Source organism: Zonotrichia leucophrys, chromosome 5 (assembly GCF_028769735.1).
Source record: "Zonotrichia leucophrys gambelii isolate GWCS_2022_RI chromosome 5, RI_Zleu_2.0, whole genome shotgun sequence".
In the NCBI taxonomy this organism is placed as follows: Eukaryota; Metazoa; Chordata; class Aves; order Passeriformes; family Passerellidae; genus Zonotrichia; species Zonotrichia leucophrys.
In genome coordinates this window covers 48,592,860-48,614,779 of record NC_088175.1, presented here as the reverse complement: position 1 = coordinate 48,614,779, position 21,920 = coordinate 48,592,860, and the positions used below count along the sequence as shown (strand labels likewise).

Here is a 21,920-nt window from a genome sequence, read left to right as displayed (position 1 = left end):
GGGAAATGACACGTTGTTATTGCACCTGGATTAGCCAGGGCTGGGATGGAGCCGGGAATTCCAGCGGCTGCCAGTGCTGCAGGCACATCCCTGTGACTCAGGGGAGCTTGGGGGATTGCATTTTCCTCCCCCTGAAACCTTTAGGGTTCATTTCCACACATTTTTGTTTTTAATTCCCTGCAGAACAACGAGGCTTTCACAACCTGAGGCGAAAAAAGCTTTGGAAAGATGGGTTTGTCCAAGGGGGAGCGTGGAGGATGCTGGCAAATATCCTGACAGCCTGGAGCACTGCTTTATCCTCTCATTTTTCCCAAAGGAAAAGCCACCTGGAGCTGCCAGGCAGGAAGATGCCCTGAGCTTTGCTGAGCAGTGGTGAGAAACCCCAGTGAACTGTTATTTAATGGTCCTTTTCCATGGCAATGGCTCCTTCCCAGGGAGAAATTTCTGGGCTGAGGAGTCACAGCTTGGATAATGCTGGATAATGTCCTCGGGAGGGGGAAGCGCTGGCGGGATTGATAGCAAGTCTCCGAGGCTTGGCTTCCAGAGTTAGATCTGGCACCAATTTAGCAAAGCAGCTGGAAAGAGGAGTTTGTGCTTGGAATCGTGAGCAGCGAGGGCTGTGCCGGATTCCAGGATGCAACCTGTGGGAGAAATCCTTTCCAGGCTTTTTCCGCGCAGCCAGACCCAGCCGTGTGCGCACGGGTGTGTTTACTACGTGCCAAGAGCGAGCCCACGGCGTGGGAACCTCTGGGGAAAGGGAGGGATCCCACTAGGAAAGCGGCTTGGAGGCTGGAAAGGGGGTTCCTGAGGAGGGGGTCGGGTCCCCAGCCTGTGCAGGTGGGAATGGGAAGAGCTGTGCCCCAGGGAAGGAGCAGGGAATGTGCCGGCCTTGCTCTGCCCTCCCTCCCTGCGGTGGGACCTGGTGCTGCCCACACCTTGGGAATTTGTGGAAAAAATTTTTCCCTGAGGAGGGGAAATCCATGGATGCCACCAGAACCCATTCTGGTGGTGAGGCACCTGAATGGATTTCCCAGACAAGCTGTGGCTGCCCCATCCCTGGAAGCATTCAGTACCAGGTTGGATGGGCCTTGGAGCAACCTGGGACAGTGGGGAGTGTCCCTGCCCATGGCAGGGGGTGGAATGGGATGATCTTTAGAGCCCTTTCCAATCCAAACCATTCCAGAATTGCATGTCTGATCCCTTCAGGTGCCTGACAGAGGTTTCCCAATTTGTGCCCTGCCTTTGGCTGGTATTCCAGCCTCCATGTGCCAGCCTGAGCCTGAATTTGGGCTTCCAGCTTATCCCTGCACCAGCTCTCCCTAGGTTTGGCTCTGACTGGGATGTCTCCCCTCTGAATTAAATGCTTTTTAGGGATTCAGGCTCAGGGGTGGCACAGCAGCCTGGGCCCCCCAAATCCCTTCCCAGTGCTGGAGGAGCCATGGAAAGCTGAGGCAGCTGGAGAGGGAGATTTTTTGGAACATCCAGAGTGCAGGAGAAGCCTCTCCATTAGGGAATGATTTTCAGTGAAGGTTTGAGTGATGCTGTTTCTCTGCAGAGCTGCAGCAGCTGCTCCTGCTGGGGGGACACTGCCAGCTGCTCATCCCTGCTTTGGGAGCTTCCCAGGGGCTGGGAATTGCATGGAGGGTCGAGCCAGGAGGTGCTGGCTTGGGGGGCATCGGGGAAGAGCAGGTTTCTGTGGAGATCTGCTGGGATAATGAAGGGTTTGAGGAGCAGGAACAGTCTGGAGGCACTGGATTAGCAGCGCTTTGGTAGGAGGTGATGGAGGCTGATGCCTCCAGAGAGCCGCGGGCGGGAATCACGCTGGGAAGGGAGGGAAGGAGGGAGGGAGGGCTGGGAAGGCACAGCCATCACTTGGATGGAAGCAAACACAGGCACTTCCTGCTTGGTGACACGGGAATGGGGGACAGGAATGCCTGCTGGTGTGGTTTTTTAAAGCGCTTCCCAAATTCTCGTTGGCAGCTGTGAGGTTTGGTGGGAATTTTGTGTGGGATTATGGTCGGCTGCACAGAGGGAGCAGCCTTGGCTTGTGCCAGGGAAGGTATAGATGGGGTATGGAGGAAAACTCCTCCATGGAATGGGTTGTCAGGCATTGGAACAGGCTCCTGGGGTGGAGTCCCCATCCCTGGAGGGATTTAAAACATGTGTGGATGTGGCACGTGGGGACATGGGTTAGTGGTGGCCTTGGAATGGTTGGACTCTTTGATCTTGGAGGGCTTTTCCAACCCCAATTCTTCAGTAACTGATATTCTCTAGAATTTTTCCCCCTGGAAGAAATGTCAGGATAACACTGTTGTCCACCTTTCCCTGGTGGCCTGTCCCCTCTGAGAAGGACAAAAGCACCTTCCCACGACACTTGCTGCTGTCACTCCTTGGGAACCAGCCAGCTGGAACAGCCTGTGCCTGCTCCAGAGGTGATGGAGCCCAGGCTGGTGTTTGCAGGGGCTGAGGAGTGAGGAGGGGTTTGGATAACCTGGATGCTGGAATCCCTACTCCAGGCAGATTGCTGCGCTCCCAGCCTTGCTCAGGCTATTTCCCTGTGATTTATTGTAATCCTAATGGAGCAGCTGAGGGAAATTGGCAGGGTTGGGATGGAGGAGGAGAGGGGCTCGTTACCCTGGGAGTAACGGAGCGTCTGACTCCGACTGGGAGCCCAACAGGAGCAGGATTCCGGAGCAGCGGGATTGGATGTGCTGCGCCTGGGGGCGGTGGCAATGACAACAAACTGAATAATAATATAAAGCTTCCCATGCTCCCAGCTATTCCTGGAGCCTTGTTCCTTGTCCATATTCCCTGGAGGAGGGCTTGGTTTGCTTTTAGGTTTAGGAGAATCCTTAACCCTGGAATCTGTTGGCTTTTTTTCAGGACACACAGCTGGATGGGCTGTGTTGAATCCTTCCTGGCACATTCCAGGGATCTCCAGAGCTCCAAGGTTGCCTACAGTGGTCCAGCCTTTTCCTGGGAGCTGATATGGAGAATTCCAAGGCTGCAGTGTGGAACAGCCCTGTGCCATATCCATGTGTGGAGGAATGATGCTTTCCCTCATATTCCCTGGTCATTCCTGCACAAAGAGCACAGATCCATCCAGAGGTGAGTGAGGAATAGCAATTCCTTAAGCCAGTGGGGCCTTTGGAGGTTTCCTTGTGAAATGGCTGGTGATGCCCTGATGGAGACAGTGCATCTGAGTAATCCAGAGGGATAACCCAGCTGATGGATGTGTGGGATGCTCCAGCTCTCCCTTACATCCCTCTGAAGGTGTGGGATTCCCAGGAATGTGTGTACATCACCACACCATTTTGCCCCAGGCATTTAAACCCAGCCTCAACCCTTTCCCACAGGTTGGGAAGCTCTGAAATGAATGGATTTGCTCCAGAGGCAGGAGGTGGGGACAGATCCATGCGAAAATCAGGGAAAATCACGTCTTTTGTGACAGGCTCAAATTAATTCCTTAATTCCCTTAAATGCTTCGCCACCCGCCCTCCGTGTCATGACAGCGGGGAAAAAAAATGGGATTTCTGAGGGCATTAATCCTTCCCTTAATGCTTTAAAAGGCATCCAGTTCATCCAAAACATTCCAAAATTGCCTGTAAATGGTGCCACTGCCATACAGGGGTCAGGGAACAGAGCCCTGGGGGTCACTGGGGTGAATCCTGACCTGGAGCTGGGCTATAAATGGGGTCTGGCCCTTGCAATTCAGCATAGCCAGGCTGGAAAGGGGCAGCTGGAGCTGCTGGAAGGCAGAAATCCTGAGCTGTATTGGATTAATCACCTTGTGTCCCTTAATTGGCAGGATCTGGGCTGGGATGTGCTCTATCCCACCCCTTGGAACGCTTTGGATGTCTTCTGATTGTATTTCCCTGAATAAAATCCTAATTTCCAATCTTCCTGAGCTTCTTCCCTCTGTCTGCTCCAGGTTTTGGGGCTTCCAGGGGCGCCTGCCCGGCCGGGAGCGGATCGTGCCGAAGGGAGACCTTGGAAGCGCCACAGGCTGGATGAAACGATTTGTTGGAATGCTAAATTTGGCAGCAGCTTTTCATCCAAAGCGGAGCCACTTTGCACCTGTCTGGGAAGATAAAGGGACTGGGAATGAGCGTGAGGGGGATTTTTCTGCCTGAACGGGATACAAAGGCCTCGGCACAAATGAATTCCGGAGCTTCAAAGCCTTTCCTGAATGTTTTTCCGCCCCTGTCAGGCTGTTTTATTTCCCAGGTACGGTGATATCACCCAGCAGACCATTTGAAGGCTGCTCCACTTGCTTTAAGGAGGAATGGGCAGGAGAGGATGCGCTGCTATTCCCTGCTGGATCAGCTTTTCTGGGACAGAGATTTTTTTTTCAATTTTTTTTTTTTTTTATTTTTTTTTTTTTTTTTTTTTTTTTTTTTTTTTTTTTTTTTTTTTTTTTTTTTTTTGCAGTAGGAGCATCTAAGTTGTGTCCTTGGATGATGGCAGCTGCTGTGCTCAAAGGGAATCGCTGTCCTTCCTCCCAAACGGGATGGTTGTTGTGGTGTGTCCATCCTTACAAGGGTTTTTTGGGAAGAGGGGGGTTGGTTGGATGGGATCTTACAGCTCATCCAGTTCCAGCTCCCCAGTCACAGGCAGGGATACCTTCTACTATCCCAGGTTACTCCCAGGATGGTCCAATCTGGCCTGGGACTCTTCCAGGGATGGGGCAGCCACGGCTTCCCAGCCAGAATCCATTCCAGGGTCTAACAATTTCTTCCCAATATCCCATCTAACCCTGTTCTCTGTCAGTGGGAAGCCATCCCTTCTTTTCCTGTCACTCCATACCCTTGTGAATAGGCTCTCTCCATCTTTATTGGGAACATTTTTTCCTGATGGGAAAGCACTGCTTTTCCATGCAGGGCATTGAAAGCAGAGTGCTCTCCATGAGGGAGACCACAGTGCCATACTGGGTAGTTTTCCAGAGGGAAGGGATGCTGGGAGAGCCCCACGTGTAGCTCAGGGGAGATTTTATTGCTCCCTGAATGCCCTGATTGAGGGGGAGGAAGGTTGGAACTGGGCTGTGCTTCCAGGGAACAAGAAACAGGACAAGATGATATGGCCCGAACTTGTGCCATGAGAAGTTCAGGTTGGACACCAGAAGGAATTTCTTCATGGAAAAGGGTGGTGAGATACTGGAAGGGGCTGCCCAGGGAGGTAGTGGAGTCCCCATCCCCGGAGGGGTTTAAGGAATGACTGGATGTGACACTCAGCGTTCCGGGCTGGGTGACAAGGTGGGGATTGTCACAGGTTGGACTCGGTGGTCCTGGAGGTCTTTTCCAAGAGAATTGGTTCCTGTGGGATCCTTCCGTGATTCTAGCGGGATCTTTCCGTGGTATATGGGTAGGGCAGGTGCGCATCAGCCCAGGAGCGGCCTCTGCCCGCAGCAGGCGGGGTTGGTTCCCGGGATCCCGCCGAGAATTCCCCGCTGGAATCGCGGCCGGCCCGCCACTGCCCCGCCCCGTGGCGCTACCGCCGGCCGCCACCAGGCGGCGCCGCCGCGCCCCGCACTCCCCGTTGCCGTGGCGACCGCAGGTTGCGTAGCGGCCCTTACGCAGTTGACGCAGTGGGCGGCCCCGGCGAGGCGGGGGCGGCCCCGGCAGGGCGGAGGCGGCGTTGGAGAATCGGGGGCCGCAGGGCCCCCGGCATGGAGGAGGCGGCGGCGGCCGCGGCGCTCCCGAGGCGGCGGCAGCGGGAGCGAGGTGAGGGACGGCGATGGGCACGGCGCGGCAGCGGGGGCCGGCGCTGCGGCAGGTGCGGGGGAGCCGGGAGGGCTCTGGCAGGGCCGGGGGAGCGCCCGCCGCCGCCCCCCGCCCCGCTGGGCTGCAGGCCCGTGCCGCCCGAGGGCTCCGGATCCCGCGGGAAGGGCGGCATTCCCGGCGGGAGGGCCCCGCGCCGTGTGGCCTGCGCCCCGTGGGGAGCGGGGCATTCCACCTGCGCCTCTGGAAAGCCGCCATCCCGGGCCGGGCAGGTGCGAGGCGTGAAGGTGATGCCGGCGCTCGGGAGTCGGGATGCTGCGGTGGGAGGCGGGAGCGGTGCTGCTGGATGTCCAGGGAGAAGCTGCGCTGTGGGTGTGACACAGGGATTCCTGCTCCCAGCTTTTATTACTTCCCGCAGGGAACGGTACCTGACTTGAGCAACGCGGGCGGATGCTGAGCCGCGGCCGTAAAATTCCCAAATTTAGGATCGCGGGCAGCTGCAGAAGTGAGATATCCTTATGAAAGTGAGGGAGATGTCGCTCCGAGATCTTGGAGCTGGGATGCTGCCAGGCTGCTCGGCCAGAATTCCCACTGTGCCCAATTCTGGGAATTAGTACCTGCTGGTGGATTTGGGACAGGCTTCAGTTGGCACTGGGAATATGGGAATGGGGATTGCCCAGCCTGGTGCATGCCGTGGTCCTTAGAGCCTGCTCCAGGTGGGAAATCATGGAATGATTCACCAAGGTGGGATATAGAACCCCAGGATGTGAAAGCAGCAAAACTCTAGGGAGTGGTGTTAAAGGAAAGGAGTATTCCAAGGTGGGAATATTCATCTCCCCCTGGATGAAACTTAGTGGGGATGAGCTGCTGCATCCTCCTGGCTGGACAGGGAGAAGCATCCGAGATTTTGTGGTCAGGCTGAGTGTTCTTAAATGGGAGATAATGAAATTGTGGGAAGTGGCTCTTGGAAAGCTTCGGGCTCTCCGTGATTCTGGCATCGTCTTGGCTGAAATGTGTATCCTGTGGACGCTGCTGGAAGAAGCTCTCCAAGTTGGAAACCTGAGCTGGGGGAAGGTGTTTGTTGTACCAGGTGTTGGTTTGCAGGGTCATAGAAGTTGCACGGGGGTCTTAAGGCTGCTGGGGAAATTCCAGCAGTGCCAGCTTGGACTGGGAATGGCTGAGGGGGTCGGGAATGCCCAACAGGGACAAGAGGTGTGGAAAAGCATCTGTTACATGGTAAATGATACAAATAACCTGGAATTTCTGCAGCCAAAACCTTTCAGCAAGGAGCAGGATAAAATTCCCCCTTCAAGTGGGGATTTAAATTGGGAATCTGGGAGTTGGCAGCTCTGCTGTCCAAAATTTTACTCAGGAGGGTCAAAATCAGGGATTTAAGGATATGGACTATGTACTGCAGGTACTTTGACAGTGCTGACCTGAAAAAATCCTGATTTGACCCGAATTCCCATTTAAATTAAGGCACTGGGCACTTTTTGCCTGCTACCTGCACAGCCAGATCCGAATTCCAGAGACAGGGAATGCTGAAATCCCTCTGTGGCTGCTGGGAAAGGAGTGGTGAGAAAGTGAAACTTCTCTGGGCTGTGTCCACCCTGTGTTCCCTTTTCAGAGTCTGGGAAGGAGCAGTTGTGCAATGAGGGGCCTTAAGGGAAGTGCTGTGCCAGGAGGGAAAGTGAGAAGGGTGGAAATGCTCCTCCCAATGACCAAAAATGTGAGGAATAAAATAATCCCACGTTTTGGAAACTTTGTTAAAATTCGCTGCACAAACAATTACAGCAACCAAAAAAAACTCCCTCTGCTTGGGTTTTTTTTTTTTTGTTTTTTTGGCTTTTGTGTGGGAATCTCAGTCCTGTTCCTTCTGCTCTCCCTCCCCTTGGAAGTTAATTAATTGAGAGCTGGCTGCTCCAAACGAGGTCACTTGGATTTCAGAGCTGCCCTATCATTGTATGGATTTGCAAAATCAGGATTTACGGCTTGTGTGCCTTAGAAATTTTTCCTTAAAGTGGCATAATCCTGGTTTTTGGGGGTCTTTTCCAGGCAGCTGAAGGATGTAGGGAGGAGAAGTGTTCAAATTGGAGGGTGTAAAGCTTGGGAAGCTGCTCAGCTTTGGATGGAGAAGAGTTTGGAGAAACTCCCAATCATTCCCAGGCCTGGCTGTCATTTATGAAACTTCCTTGGACTAAACCAGCAGGAATTCTCTTCTGTCCCAAACATCCCTGTCCTGTCTGAAGAGTTTTTTTTTGGGAATTAAGCCTTTATACCTCCCCTAGGCCATGCAGCTTTATTCTGGGGAGCCTTCACCCTGCTTTTCCTCCCCTCCCATTCCATCTTTCCCAAATGAATGACCCTTGGTTCCACCTCTGCTCCCAACAGTGATCCAGCTGACGAATAAGAACATCCTGAGCTGGATTGAGCCCTGGAGTTTGAGGAATTTCCAGTTAAAGACGCAGCAGTTGAGATGGGGTGAGTGAAACCAGTTTAATCTGCTCTTGGAGCTGCAGGGCTGGAGTTTTTCGGGCACTGGGAGCAGATGAAAGTGGCCTTTGTGCCATGGGAAGTGTGACAAATGGACTTTTGTGGGATCTGCAGAGAGTGCTGGGAGGTTTATTCCTGCTGGGATGGATGGGAGTCAATCAGGCTCTTCATTCCAGGCCAGTTGGAGCTGATATTTTTGTTATTTCATACATGATATTGTTAATTTAGGTCTGTTTCTATACCTTATTGTGTGGATTTTTAAGGAGAAATCAGTGAAAAAATCCTTGAAAATTTGCCAGGTGCAGCACCTGCCCAGCTTGGGACTTTGAAAATGGGAGAAATTAGAATGGTCTTCCAGGTTTTGGTGAAAAATGGGAAAGTTTGCCCTGCTGAGGAATATCCTGCCCTGAAACATGGACAAAAATGCTGCTGGACCCTAGCAGGGATTTTGGATACAGGAAGTAATTCCCACAGATTTTCAGGAAAAATGTGCTCTGTACCTTCAGGCATTCCTTCTTCCTCCTTTTCTTTCCTTTCTCCCCTCTTTCCAGTGGAAGGCACGTGGATCCCTTACCTCTGGATCTCTTTGGGAAGATTAAACAAAAAAAACCCTTTGGATTATTTTCCTCATCCTTGCAGCAGGAGCTGGAAATCTGCATGGCAGGCAGAGACTGTCAGGAATTCTGCCCTGGGCTCTTAATCCAGGAGTTTCTTCTTTAACTCAAATCCTTCCTTCACTACCCTTGTGCTCCAGCAGATCCCTGGAAATCCTCATCCTGCCCCATCCATTGGCATTCCTCCCTCTCTTTGAGGAGCCTTCTGAGCTCCTCTTTGAAGATCTGTGGAATTGCATGAAAATTCCTGGCTTTTTGTTCCTTTCCAGCTGAGATTTTGGTTCCTACGTGTTCCCTTGGTGTAGAATTAAAACAAGTGGGTTCCTCAGGGCTGCCTTTGAGCTCAATAGGAATTTTTCCCTGAAAACAGGAGACAAGATGTAATTTAGAGCCTTCAATTCCAGGTTTTCCCGGTGTTTTTAATTTGCCATTTCATCAGAAGTCAGTGGCAAAAATCCCACTCATAGCCATCAGTAAATATGGGAATGCCACCTTAAATGAGCATTTTCCACTACTTTTATCCTCTGGAACATGTTTCCTTGGGATTTCTTGGCCTGGAGGTTTTATTATCCCCACAGATCTGAGTGATCCTGATTTTACATCCAGGCAGGCTGCAGGACAGAATCCTTATCCTTGTTCTTTTGGAATAAAATGCTGAATCCCTCAGGCCACCTTAAAACATTTGAACTGGATAATGAGAAGAAACAGGAAAATTCAGGACATTCCTATTATAGTTCAGTGCAGCAAATAGAAAATGGGGAGGTTGAGATGGAATTCAGCCCTTTCTTCCCTGAAAGGTGCTTTTCTTCCCTGGAAGGTTCCCATTTGGATGTGTCCTGCTGCTCCATGTCTGCTGGAAGTTGGAATTTCCACAGCTTTGCATCCTTTGGGGTGAAATTTATTATTCTGTCATGGCTTGTCTTTGGAGCCCAGATCCCTGGTGTTGACACAGCCTGGATGTATTTTTGGAATATGGATTTCAGCTCCAAACTGGGAGCCTCTGGAGGTTTGGCTTTTCCCATTGGGTCTGCTAAATGATCCTGCAAATTGGTGCTGTTTTCTCCTGTGGGAAATGAACTGTTTCACCTCCCAGAAAATCAGAGCAAGGCAGGTGCTGCTTAGGAGCTTCCAGCATCTCAGCCAGCTGGGGATTGTCCTGAAAAAACTTTATCCTGCTCTGCTTGGATGCCATGATTAGAATCCTGGAATGATTTGGGTTGGAAGGGGCCTTAAAGCTCACCCACTATCCCAGGTAACTCCAAACCCCATCCAGCCTGGCCTTGGACACTTCCATGGAGCCACAACTTCCCTGGGCACCCTATTTCTTGGTGATATCCATATCCTATAAATATTCCTCATGTACCTCTGGGCCACGTTTAACCTTTGGAAGCACATTCCCCTTTTTGTGACTCCGGGTTTTTTCCGGCTGATTCAGTTGTTTGTCACCATCTCCATGGCACCAGAGCATCCGCTAATGACAACCAGCATTTCCCTAAATGAGAGCATTCAGGGATGAACTGGATTTTTCCTTGGAGAGGGGAAAACATATGCCCTGTCAGAGGAAGGAGAAAGACTTCCCATAAAAGCAGGAATTTGTGATTTGTGCTGCTCATTTTCTTCCCTGGATAGAGTAGGGAATAAGGGAAAATTTCATGGAGAGATTTTGTGCTCTGTGGGATTGCTCTTCCCTCTACCTTTGTCAGTTCTCCCTTATTTTCTTGTGGAAAAAGAGACATCCATGTTCCAAAACTGGAAAGATCCTCAAAATTCACTGACAAATCCAGGGGCAAAATTCTCTTTCCCTGTGTGGAATTGTGTTGTTAAAACTTCTGCAGGAAGCCACAGGTTGCTTTGTCTGGAAAACCTTCTTCTCTCTAAATTTTGTGGCTATTCCTGGATCAATGTGTTGCTTTTGGAAGAGAGTCTTTTGGTCCTTAAAAAAAAGAAGGGATCATATTTTCTCCCTGAGCTCGTTTGAACACCTCCAGTGCCATAATCGAATTTAACTCCATAGGAAACAGGCACATCCCCAAATCCAGCGTTATCCATGGTTATTCCAAGGCCTGATGGAACCTGAGATAAAGGGATTTGTGGCATGGAACTCTTTGCCTTATGGAATCCCAGCTGGCAAGGAGAATTTCGGGACTCTCTGGGGCCTTGCTCTGACTTTGTGTTCCCCTTGGATGAGGGCGGAGGAATGAGGAGAGGCGAGCTGGGAGGTGGGAAGCACGTGGGAAGCTGCAGAAAATGCTCAGGAATGGGCGGCTGAGTAAGTGTGGAGCCTCCTGGGAATACTGGCAGAGTTGGTGAAATTCCCTTGTGAGGTGGGGAGCGGGAATTTGGGGAGGGAAATCAGGAACATGCCAGTGTTGGAAGTTTCTCTGTTATCTAACGTGTGAGTTTGCAGGATGTGTTTTATTCTGGAGAAAAGAAGGATTGGGGGAATTTCTCATTCCCTACAACTCCATGACTGGATGTGGGAGCCAGATGGGATTGGGCTTTTCTCCCAGGGAACAAATGACAGGACAGGAGGAAGCGGCCTCAAGCTGCCTCAAGGGAGGTTTAGGTTGGATATTGGGAATATTTCTTCATGGAAGGAGCTCTAAAGCACTGGAAGATGCTGCCCAGGGCAGCAGGGACTGGTGGGTCCCCATTCCCGGAGGGATTTAAAATCCATGTGAATGTGACACTTTGGGACATGGGTAAGTGGGTTGATTGTTAGATTTGATAATCCTAAAAATCTTTTTCAACCTTAACAATTCCATGGTTGTTAGATTTGGTGATCCTAAAAGTCTTGTCCAACCTTAACAATTCCGTGATTTTCTATGTGCAGGCCAGGCACTCCTAAGGGGTTTGATGTTCCCAAATTTTCCCATGTCCTTCATGCCATAACCCATGCTTTGTGTCCATGGATTTGCTGGCTCCTTGCATGTTTGTTCCCCTGAAACCTGGAACCCTGGTTTCCAGCCATTTCTGGGTAGGAGCTCCAAGGATTCTCACATTTAGCCTTGATTCCCTGGGACACACAAGGTTTAGTTTGGTCCTCAGGGGGATGTTCCTGCCAGATTTTCCTTCTCTTGGGGGGTGACAAGACAGGGAAGCGAACTTTTGGAACTGGGACATCCGCAAGCCCGGTAAGGACTCGTGGTTCCGGGTGTTTGGGATACTCTGAGGGGATTCAGGCAGCGGAACTGATCCGAGGTGGCTCTGAACGACTCCGGGCTCACCCAGATCCTTCTGGCTCAGGAGAGCGGAAGGGAATGCGCTGTGTTTGCTCACTGGATGCTCATCCCAGGGCTCGCGTTAGTGCCGCGTTCCGTGGCAGCTCCGAGCGGGCGGACGAGGTGCTGGGGAGGTGTCACCTGGGCAGGCCGAGGAAAAGGCGGAGTCGCCCCAGGGAATGTGGGAATCTCTCCAACACAGGGGATCCTGGACTGTCCTCAGCCAGTTATCCTCCTAAAACCTTGGGGTGTTGTGCAATGGACGAGTCAATCGTAGGATATCCCAAGTTGTAGCCCACAGGGATCGTTGGAATCCAGCTCCTGTTGTCCTTGGTGTTCCCAGCTGCCATTGTATTTGTGCTGTCGTTTTCCAGATGCTCTCCTCATTTTCCTTTCCATGTTAATTCTTAATTGAACAACACTTGGAAGCAGGATGTGCATTGAGGAGAGTGAGAGGCACTTCCCACTGTTAAGAAATGAGGCTTCTCATTCCAGAAAAGCCTAGACAGAGGGGGTTTGGAAAACCAGATGGAATGGGAAGAACTCATCCTGGTTCCTGTTCCTGTAGCTGCAGGATTTTGCCTTTTGTGTGCCAGAGCTGGGAAATGCTGCCCTTTGGAGTGCAAGAAGCGTGGAAGGGTGTGGTCGGAGCAATCCGGAACCTTTTCACCTGAAAGCACCTGATTTATGACACCAAAATCCCAGTGTTAACATGGATTTGTTTGGTGAACTGCTCAGCTCTGAGTTCCCTGGGGCTGGGCCAAAACACTCCCTCCTGCCTGGCATGGAAAACACAGCCCTGGAGCCTCTGCTCCGGAGCACGAGGGCTCAGCATTCCCAAAAAACAGTGAGTTGGCCTTTCTGTTCTTCCAGCAGGTGCTGTTTGGCTCAACCTTAATATTTAGGGAAGTTTTTGGGTGGAGAGTGGGAGCAAATCCCCTTTTCCTTCTGGAATGCTTTCACCATTCCAGTGTGTCAGGGCCTGGAAGTTTTACATGGATAGGAGGAGAGCAGATGGATCTCCTGCCTCAGTGTCCAGAGGTAAAAGGTTTTGTGCCAGAGGGTGTGATACTGGAATTCCTGGTTGTCCAGGCCTGGATAAGCAGGACATCCTGTTCCCAGACAACGTGACTATTTGTTGCTCTGTACTTTAGACAGCTGTCCTGGTGTTTGCTCAGCTCCTTACACCTGACTGCAAGGGTTTTCCAAGGAATTCCCATTTAAAATTGGAGGTTTTGTTGAAACTCTGGCTTTTTTGGGGGAGAAAAAGTGACAAATCCCATTAGGAGAGAGGAAAAGGGAGGAATTTAGGACTTGGTGGCCCCTGGGGCTGTGGCTGCTGTTCCCTTTTTGGAGGAGGAATGGGAGAATTGTTCTTTTACCTTTCCCAACGTTTACAGTATTCCAGCTGCTGAGGCTCCATTAGACATTGCTGCTCTTGGGAAAGGAGATGAGGTTGGAAGTTCTCATGTTCCTATGGGAACAGGGAGTTGCAAGGGAATTTTCATTTATAAGAAGATTTGTCGGGAAAGGTAGGAAAGGGATTTAATTTCTGACTTAAGTGGGAAACCAAGATTCCTTCTCTCCCAGCTGGCTCCTGACTCTGACTTTTCCCATTCCAGGCTGCTCCGTGGCCTCGGAGTTAATTACAAGTTGGATCAGGAGATGCCCGAATCCGCCCTGCTGTTGTTTTGCTGACTCAGCAGCTCAGAGCTCCTTTTTATAGGGAATAGGGGCAGCAGAAAGACCACTCTGGATTCCAGATGCTTGTGGAGCAGGGTTAGGAACCCTGTTGGGATGAGTTTTCCATGTTAAGCTGTTCCTGAATCTGCTTTTCCCACCTCCTTGGAAGTAGATAAGATGTTCAGGACACAGAAATCCTTTTCGCCGGTGCAGCTGTTGTTTAAGTGGCTCCCAAGGAATATGGGACTTTGCCCAGTCCTGTCTGCATGCCTCTTCCTGGGAATATTGCCCCATGTGTGCTCAGAAAGGCTGGAAGGGGGAGGAAATTCAGGAAAACAGTTGTGTGAGGGAAGAGGAATTGCAGTCCCAAAGTTCACCTAGAAAATGGAAATGGGAAAAAGATGAGAGGTCAATTAAGGAAGAACTGTGGTTTTTATGAGTTTCCAGCCAAATCCAATGGAAAACAGGCACCTGCCATGGGATGGGGCCTGGGTTTCAGTGTGCTGGGATCCTGACTGAAGCAGCTGTGCAGTTTTTCCCTGTGGGAGCTTCCCTAGGGTTCTTCTGCCACTGCACCATGTCTGGGCTGTGGTCAGCGCATCTGGGACTCTTGCCTGAGGGATCCAATCCCTTAATTTGTCATAAATCTTGGATTTGGGACTTCTGCCTGAAGGTTGTCATCCCTTATTTTGTAATAATGGGATTGTCTTTTTTTTCCCCCTAAATTTGTATTTTCCATTAATTAGTGGCTGTTATTAATTATGACTTGGTACTTTAATACTTTAGTTTTCCGTGTTTCCAGTGCTGCAGAATGGAATTTGAATTCATCTGTCCCTTTGGAGGGCAGGGAAGTTTCAGCTCTCCGGTTAAAGGGGAGCTCTGCCTTCCTTGGAGCCTTTTTCCTTGGAACTATTTTGGGAACATGACTTCATCTTCCTCCTGGAGCGGGGGAAAAGCCCACCCCAGAAACGTGGGGGATTCAGAGCTTCTGTTCTTCCCTGCAGAAAATCACGGAATTGTGCCTCAGATTTCCCTGAAATGGGGGTGTTGGATCGTTGTAGGAGGGAGAAGGGGTGAGTTGTGTGCTGCTGGTGGACGGATCTGTGTTCTCCAGAGGTCACTCCTTGCTGGCAGCCCAGAGCAGGAATGGGATTCCTGGGTGCTGGCAGCTGAGGGAGGGGTGTTAAAGAGGCAGCTCCCGCTGGCTTTTCCAGTGATTCCAGCCCCTTCCCTCCTTGTTTTCTCTTGGATGTTTACCTCTGGATTCTTTGGCTCCCATCCTGGTAGTGCTAAACCCTGTGGTGGACTTGGGAAGAGCTGCATGAGGGTGGAGGTGAGATTTTGTCCCAACACATTTCAGAGCTTGGATTGTCCCTTCCTATTCCCCTGCTGCTTTCCTGGTGGAAACACAGAATTTTCCCATTTTGCTGTGTTGTCTCCTTCCTGGCTTATCAGGGGGAGAGGGAAGAAGAGCTGTGTTAAAACTTCCTCATGGAATGGGACGGGGTCATCCCAGTGTCCTTTTTACCTTTTCCAGCTTCAGTCTGGCAGCTGGAACACCTTGAAAATTCCAGCCAGGAAATCATGTAACTGAGGGGGGAATTATTCCTTGTGTCATTCCATAACCTGATTCCCTTACTCCAGAGGGATCATTTGATCTTTTGCTGGACACTGATCCCAGCTGGGAGCAACGAATATGGTGGAGGGAGGAAGAAACCTGTGGACATGGAGTTTTTCCAGCTTAAGGAATGCTTGGGTTCATCCTGTGCTGGACAATTCCAGGCTGGATGCTGGAGCTGGATATTCCCTGGGTCTGTGTGCTCTGCTCTTTCCCTCTTTGCAGTGAAAATAAAATCATTCAATATTCATGGGATCTTTATAAATCCTTAAATATCCATGGGAAGTTGCAAAAATGGGAATGTCAGCAGTTGGAGACATTGATTGATTTCTTTTTTCCCCACTGGAGAAGGTGTGTTGTCTGTGGAATGTGGGAAAGACTGTCTGGGAAGGTGTGTGAGAAGCTCCTGGGATTCTGGGAGCTGTTAGGAGTGCTCAAGAAATCCCTTCTCCAAGAGACCTTTGGAATTCTTTTGGTATTTTGAAAAAAAAATCAAAGCCATGTGACAAGGGACACTGGAGTTGTGCCAGGGGAAGTTTTAGGTTGGATACTAGGGAAAGTTCCTTCATGAAAGGGGTTGTAAAACATCGGAATAGGCTCCAGCGGTGGAGTCAGTGCTGGGGAATGTTGGACTGGATGATCTTGGAGGGATTTTCCAACCTGAACAATTCCATGATCCATTTGTCCATGCTGTTGGACGCACAGAAGTCTCAGCCTGGCATTTGAGGACAATTTGCCTCTCCCCTGGGCTGTGGGATCCCAAAACATCTCCACAAGGATGCAGGCAAAATTCCTGTAATTCCTTATCAAAAAGACTGGGAATATTTTGCCTTGCTGCCCAGAAGAGAACTGTAGGAGATCTCAGTTTGTGCCTGTGCTCAGAATTTAAGGCTGAGGGAAGGAACTGCGGCAAAAACAGGCACAGGATTGGGATGGAGAAGAGTCAGACCTGGGCAGGGATAATTCCTCATCCTTCAGAGCTTGATTATGATTCTTTAATCAGCTGTGTTAATTACAATATCATATTGCTCCCAGGCCTCTGAGCTCTGATCAGGGATGAGGATGTGAACTGAGAAAGATGGAATAAAGGAATTTTTTATGTCTTTGGAAGTTCACTTGTCCTGGCAATAACGGAATGAGTCACCAAACCCCAACTCTGGTGCCTGTGATCTTTTCCCAGCTGATTAGAACATTCCCACCAAGAGCTCTTCCAGGCATTTCCTTTTGAAGCTTAATTGAAAAAGCTCTGGGTGATTGGATACTTCATGGTTAATTATAAGATAATTAAAGGAAAGCAGGGAAAATCCACACCTGGACAAATCCTGCCGAAGGAATCTCTGCAAAGGCACTCAATTTAATTACCAGGATGGCCACGCGTTGCCTCGGGAATGAGAGGAAAAAGGAATTTCTTTTCCAGCAGCCTCAGACTGGTTGGGCTGGGAGCCAGGGGCTTGTCCTGAAGTAGATCCCAATGAACAGCTTTTTTCCTTATAATCCTGTTAGGATTATAAATTCAAGTGTGAAATTCGTTTGGAATTCGTGTCTGGTGGAGGAGGAGAAATCAATTGCAAAATGCGTCCCTGTGCTGTTGGAGCAGGGATCCTTCTCGTTTTCTGAGGATTGCCAACTTCCCTGAACGAGATTTGAGCTCCTTTTGTCTTTGGAAAAATGGAATTGCTTTCCTTTGCTTTCCAAAAGCTGTGGGGGTGTTGAATTCAGTAGAGAGGGATTGGGATCACCTGGCCAGGGTCCAGGATGTCCAGCAGCCAGGTGGGTAATCCAGGTACAGCCCTGAGGATGATCCTGCTGGGATGGAAAGGTGATGTTTTTCCTGTTCAGTTCAGACATGGATTGAGGACAGGCTGGGATTGCTGGGAATATTCAGCCTGGGCAAGAGAAAGCTCCAGGGAGACCTTAGAGACTTGGGACAAGGGCCTGGAGTGACAGGACAATGGGAATGGCTTCCCACTGCCAGAGGGCAGGGATAGATGGGATATTGGGAAGAGAGGCTTCCAAGTGAGGATGGCAAGGCCCTGGAATGGATTTCCAAGAGAAGCTGTGGCTGCCCCATCCCTGGAAGTGTCCAAGACCAGCTTGGCAGGGTTTGGAGCGACCTGGGATAGTGCAAAGTGTCTTTGCCCATGGCAGGGGCTGGCTGGAATGGGATGAGTTTAAGGTCCCTTCCTACCCAAGCCATCTGGAATTAGGGATAGTTTTAGGAGAAGCACATTTATCTCATTTTTGGGATCCTCCTATTTATATTGTAGCAATCACATGGTTGATTTAGTTTCTGGATCATCTCCTGCTGCTTCTAGTTACCTCCTGCCATGGTCTGACATTCCCCAGCTCCAGAGCTGGTGCATTCCCACATGTTGCCAGTTCATTTTTCCTGCTCCCTGTTCACTTGGGGAGGATTGTTCCTGGTTTTCTGTGGTATAATCAATTGTTAGGAACAGTCAGTTCCAATCTGTGCCATTCAGTTTGTGCCTGCACAGCTGCTGGGAGCCAAGGAAAGCTTTTCCAGGGATTTCTTCGGCTGCAGCTCTGCTCTTGTCACGTGGGCTCTCTGCTTCTGCCTCACCTCCTTTCACCTCCCTCTTGTCCAGCTTTTCCAAATGAATTCTGGCTCTGGAGCTGGTGGCTGAGAGGTGGGGACAGTGTCCCTGGAGTAACAACTTTCCAGGCTCCTTCCAAGCTCTGCTGAAGGACTCCCCCATAACAAGGGAAAGCAAGGAAGGCATGGAGACATGGAGAGTGGTGATAACAAGGAGAAAAATCCCAGGAGAGTTTGGGTTGGAAGGGATCTGGAATGTGATCCAGTTCCATTCCCCAGCCAGGGGCAGGAACACCTTCCACTAGCCCAGGTTGCTCCAAGCCCCAGCCAAGCTGGCCTTGGACACTTCCAGGGGTGGGGCAGCCACAGCTGCTCTGGGAAATTCAGGGTCTCATCACCCTCACAGGGAGGAATTTCTTGCCAATATCCCACCTAATTCCATCCTGTGGCAGTGGGAAGCCATTCCCATTGTCCTGTCACTTGTTGCCTTTATCCAAAGTCCCTCTCCAGCAATCTTGGAATCTCTCCAGGCACTGGAAAGAGCTCCATGGTCTCACTGGAGCCTTTCCTTCTCCAGGTTGAGCAAAGTCATTGTATCAAGGAGACACCTGGAGTGTCCATTAGGGAATAAGCATGGAAGCAGGAGGAGATTCCTGGTGCCATGGCTGCAGCCAGGAATGTGTGGCTGTGCTTCCTGTGGCACTGAGTTTGCTGGATAGCAGAGAGTAGAGATGGGAATCAGCAGTTCCAACTCCAGGATCTGTAGTGATGAATCCACAGGGAGAAACAGGCACAAGGAATCTGTGTCAGCAGGAAAAAGTTGGAGTAAATATGTGTGAGTAATTCCAGGAGTCAGAGCTGGAAAACCTGTGGAAATCGAGGAGATGTAAAGCTGCCTTATGGAATTAAATAATTCCTGAGCTTGAAACTGAATCCCTATCTCGTGGCTGTCCCTGGGGAGCAGTGGGCAGGGCTGGATCCCTGCTGGGGAGGGATGGGTGTTGTGGCTGCCAGGAGAGTGCAGATCCTGAGGGCCTGGAGAAACTGCGGATCAGCTCCACGTGCAGGCTGTGGGTGGTGAGGAGGAGGCATGTGTGTGCTGGGATTTGGAAATGCAGCTCCTGGAGTGTCCAAGGAGAAGGGAATGTGGAAAAATAAATATGTTTAAGGCTTAAATATGACATAGGATCAGGGAAGCCTGGGCTTGATTCATCCTTGCTTATATAAGCAAAAGGAAAAGAGGATTCCTGCTTTCCATCACAAATCTGAGATTCAGGAAGAGTCTGGAGAGTTCAGCTTGGCAGGATTCAGCTCAGGATTGCAGTTCTGGGTTGCTTGGTTGTCATTAGGGAGGCGCTGGATGGGTAGGAATTCCTAGGAAAAGGAGAAGGAAGCATTTGGTCCATTGGTCCTGGTGGTTTGGAGAGGTGTGTGCTCTTTGTTCCCTGTGGTGATTCCAACATCTTTATCCCAAGCACCAGGTGGAGGAAAAGCAGGCTGGTAAGTCCCAGGATTTGATTTCCATGAGGTGGGAATTTGGGACTTTATTCCATAAACTTGGGAGAGAGTTGGAGCTGCATGTGCTGGACTGTTGGTGGTTTCCCATGTGCTCTTCCTCGGTGAGCTCCATGTTCCTAATGGACAATGGGCCTTTTTGGGATAGGATGAGAGAGGAGCTGTTGGGGTGTGGAAGGAGGGAGCTGCTCCTGAGGGTCTCCATGGAGGCTGGAATTTTGGGGTCCTGCAGCACTGGAAAAAGTGATTTATTCCTAGGAGCAACCACTGAGGCAGGAAAAGTTTTCCCAAGCTGTTGTTTGAGTGAGCTGGAGACCTGGAATCTGCCTTTCCTTTCCTCATTCCCTCCCTCCTTCCCGGCTCCTGCTTTCTTTGGATTTGCACTGTAATTAGCAGTTTTATGGCAGCTGGGGCAGAGCTGGCAGCCTCCTTTAGAAAACTGTTCTCCAGGTGGGAATGAAGCAGGATTCTTCTGCTGGGAATGCTCAGCCTGATGCTTTCTTTTACTACCAGGGCTATTCCCATGCATTGAGGTGGAAGCCTTGGGATGGGAGGGGCAGAAGCACATGAAGCACATTTCTTGGGAAGTTGCAGCTGGAAATCCAGAGTTAGGCTTAAAATGTTCCCTTTGAGTTTAGGAAAAAGGGAAAGAGGATGTTGTCCATGTCCATATCTGAGCCAAGAACATTTCTGGGCTGAAATTCCCACTTCTCTGCTGTTGTACATTTAAAATTCCCACCTATACAGGTGTTCTTGTCTTGGCCCTTTCCCAGACAGGACTTTGGTGTTTGATCTTTGCTTCCAGGATAAACATGGAAGTGAAAGTGGATACATTCAGTGGGGAAAGAAGCCCTTGGATAGCAGCAATCCTTTGGATGCTGGTGATTAGTTCATAGGATCTTGCTGGAAAAACATTAATTCAGGGTTGGTTTTTTAATCCATAAATATTCCTGTAGGTTCTGGTTTATCAAATGAGCTTGCAGAAATAACTGATTCCAGGATATCGTGATGTTGCTTTGATTTTCACTGGAGGCTGGGAAAAATCTGGAATTGGGGCCAAGAAGCAGATTCTACTTAATCAAATGCAAGATTGATGCTTTCCAAGATATTGGAAAGTGGGAATCTGGGAGGGTTTGGGGAGTTACAGGAACAGGCAAAGCACAGAAATGGCATTTTCAAGGAATTCATAGCATTCAGGAATGTTCCCTCTTGAACTTACTCCCACAGGATGAGGTACTCAAATAGGCTGGTGGTGGCATCCACTGGAAGTTTCACTTGGACTTTGGGAAATATGACCTCCATGACCTCTTTCCAGGCTGATTTCTAGGAATGTGGGATACAGGCATGTCCTCAGCCAAGGAAACAAGCAGGGACACGGTGATGGAAATAAACAGGCAGCATCAGGAAAATGGGAATAGGTCATGTCCAGGTCAGGTTTAGGCTGCTTGGAGCCATTCCCAAGGTTTTTGAGCCTGGAAGTGTCACAGATCCAGGATCATGTTTAATGAGGACAAATTGTGTTGAGAAAAGATGCATTTGGGTTTAGATTCCCAGAAAACCTTTCCATATAGCATTGATTCCCATCATTTTAGACTTGCAGCTGGGCATGTCGTGGAATATGAGAAGAGGAAAACTCCTGAGATAAGTTGTGGGATACAGAAAAAAGGCCAAATTGGGAATGCTGGTGAGCAGGGAGTAGAGTAAGAAGCTGGAGGCCCTGAAATTCCACGTGTGTCCCTCTTTCCCCCTCAGTTCCAGGAAGGAGGGAAATAATCCCTAGTTTAAATTTCCTTAGGAAAATTAAACTAGGAGATGAGCAGAGCCAGCATTGCCTCCTATGCCGGCAGATGCACATGGAGGGAACCTCTCCCTGACGATTCCCGTGGCTCTGGAGCCTGGAGCCGCCTCTCCGGATGCGCTTCTCCTCTCCAGCACATTTGTGGGGAGGGGGGAGCAGGGAAGGAGTGCCAAGGAATGGTGTTGACCACACAGTTTTCCCGAGTTTGGCAGGGATTTTGTGTTCTCCCACTTCTTTCGCTCTCCTCGTGTTGGCAGCGGTGGTCCCGGCGCCGCTCCCGGTGGCTTTCCCTGCATGTGACTCATCCCCAGGGAATTCCTGAAGCAATGAGTCAAGTTATTGGGAAAACTGTTTGCCCACTAGTGTAAACTAGGGAGCCAAGAAGCTGCTTGCAGGAGGGGAGAGAGGCAATTCCTTTTGGGAATGACTGGGCTTCTCCTCCCTCTTCCTGAAGGCATCGCTTCCAGATGTGCCAGAACAGGGATGTGTCTCTGAATTCAGTATCTCACCTGGATATTTGCTCCTTCTGCTTTTTTTCTGCCTTTTTGAAAAGGAGGCTGAGCTGATAAGCATTCCAGGGTGGAGTAAAACTGTCAGGAATTTGCCAGGATTGTAGTGGAAAATAGCTTTCCCTAAAGAAATGAGGCTCCATCCAAAATTCTCCTTGTGTAATTACTGGTCACCTCTTGGATTTGCCCTGGCTGGCT

At 50.1% G+C, this 21,920-nt stretch overlaps 1 protein-coding gene across 3 annotated transcripts in view; it reads left to right on the top strand.

Annotated features, from left to right (window-relative positions):
- The first annotated feature begins 4,188 nt into the window (after window positions 1-4,188).
- Window positions 4,189-21,920, top strand: part of DAGLA (diacylglycerol lipase alpha) — a 58,565-nt gene continuing 40,833 nt past the window's right edge. Inside the window, exons 1-2 of one of the 3 annotated variants that reach the window (XM_064715357.1) lie at window positions 4,189-4,227; window positions 8,109-8,198. The gene's annotated coding sequence lies outside the window, so the exon portion shown is untranslated. Of the gene's footprint in view, window positions 4,228-5,601; window positions 5,721-8,108; window positions 8,199-21,920 lie in introns of those variants that run through there. The other 2 variants (XM_064715356.1, XM_064715358.1) reach the window with 2 other exon arrangements.